Below are 1,882 nucleotides of genomic sequence, written 5' to 3' on the forward strand. Positions count from 1 at the left end.
AAATAACAAATCCAATCAGAAAGCGAGATGATGGAAGACAGCTATGGTGCATCACAAAGTGAAGTTGATGCAAAGTGAACTTGTTTAGACCATGTTCCCGCTGTCTACATGACTTCACCCAAACCCTTTTCTTTTTTCCTTGAATTTTCTGTGAAAATCATTCGAAACACTATCATTGAAATTTCTTTCTGCATATCGTCCTCCATGCTTATTCTAAAGTCTCGCGAGATTTTGGATCACAAGTGGACGACACTAAATACAGGTATAAACAGGGTTTAAAACGTTTTTAGCTCCTCCAATTTCTACCACATATTTAGAAGGAGTTGAAAAACCATTCGACCGAGAGAAAGAGACAGAGAGAGAGAGAGAGAGAGAGCTAAGCTATAGCACTAATCCCTTCATATAAACTGGGATGCTAAAGCAATCAGATATAAACATGCGTTTAACACATTAGTTATGTATACTGGAGCTTTGTGCATTCGCACAAACACACAATCACTCATGAACACACACACAGACAGATTTGAGAGCTGCAGTCTTTAACCTCAGCATGTTTCGAAGCTTCTAACAAGCGAGTTTCAGCCCACAGACTCCCAATTTACCGAACATCTGATGCATGCAGTGCTATACACACAAACTGCAAGAACTGGCGGACATCAGTGGTCAAACAAGCTGTTGTCCAATAAGCTGCCAAAGGTCAAAGCTCATGAGACTAATACTATACGGCTCTGTAGACTCATTTAAAATACAGCTTTCTTGTAGCCCCTGATCATCATTCACTTTTATTGTATATCAGTATGGACATTCTGCCATGTGTTGCACAGATGAAAGCAATGCAGGTTGAAATCACATGAGGGAAGAAGATTCAGCACTCTTAAGAAAAAGCAATCCTCATTTATTCTTAAAGAAGCTTGTAAATACATTGAGACATTCTTCCCGTGGGATTATATACACTTCCCACAACGCTACGATGCTATTGCACTCTGAATTCAAAGCTTTGGATGCCTTGCACGCTGGGCAACACCCTTAGGGTTTAAACAACCAGCCACACGGATCATACTCCTGTGGACAAACTAAAATAAACTTGTTTATCCATTCAAAGTGTGTGGTTTGTAATCTGTGAGAAGATTAAGAAAAAGACCCTAATGTGAAACAAAATGCAAGAGTCGGCTGAAGACAGAAAGACTTTCCTGCGGATGTGGGAAATATTAAGGGAATGAACTAAACTGTTTTAAAAAGAGAATAGATCACTGAATCACTGACCTGCTCATAAGAAAAACAGTTTTTTGTGTGAGTTTAGTACTTCAGAATAAAGCACTGCTGTTTACTGAATTACAGATAATTATGTTTACTCATTTCCATCGATGCTAATGTGCACACTTGGTGAAAATACACAAACATTTACTGACATTAATTATACACAACCTGCTGTGTACAAAAGTCATACATTTAAAAGTTATAAGTTCTGTTTAAGTAAAAGTTTCAGTTTAACCAAAAATGAACATTGTCATCATTAAGGCCCTGTTTACACCTGGTATTAAAGAGCACCTATGGTCCGATTTACAATTTTACATTTCCTTTGGTTTTCAAACACACGGATTGTAGGCAACAGTTTACTTCCCGGTACTGATGATGTAGACAAGACCGACATTATCATAATTCCTTCCGCTTCTGACTCACAGCCTGTAAGTTAACTCCTGTTAGCATTTCATTGTGAGCGAATCTTTTAAACATGGTCATAGTTTGGCTTGTCCTGCAACTTATAGTCAGGTGCAACTTATATGTCAAAATGTATTCATGTGAAACCATTACCGTCTACAGCCATGAGAGTCCACTGCTCCTGTATTTATGATATTCAATGGATTCAGTGATGTTGAATGAC

Source organism: Paramisgurnus dabryanus, chromosome 9 (assembly GCF_030506205.2).
Source record: "Paramisgurnus dabryanus chromosome 9, PD_genome_1.1, whole genome shotgun sequence".
NCBI lineage: Eukaryota > Metazoa > Chordata > Actinopteri > Cypriniformes > Cobitidae > Paramisgurnus > Paramisgurnus dabryanus.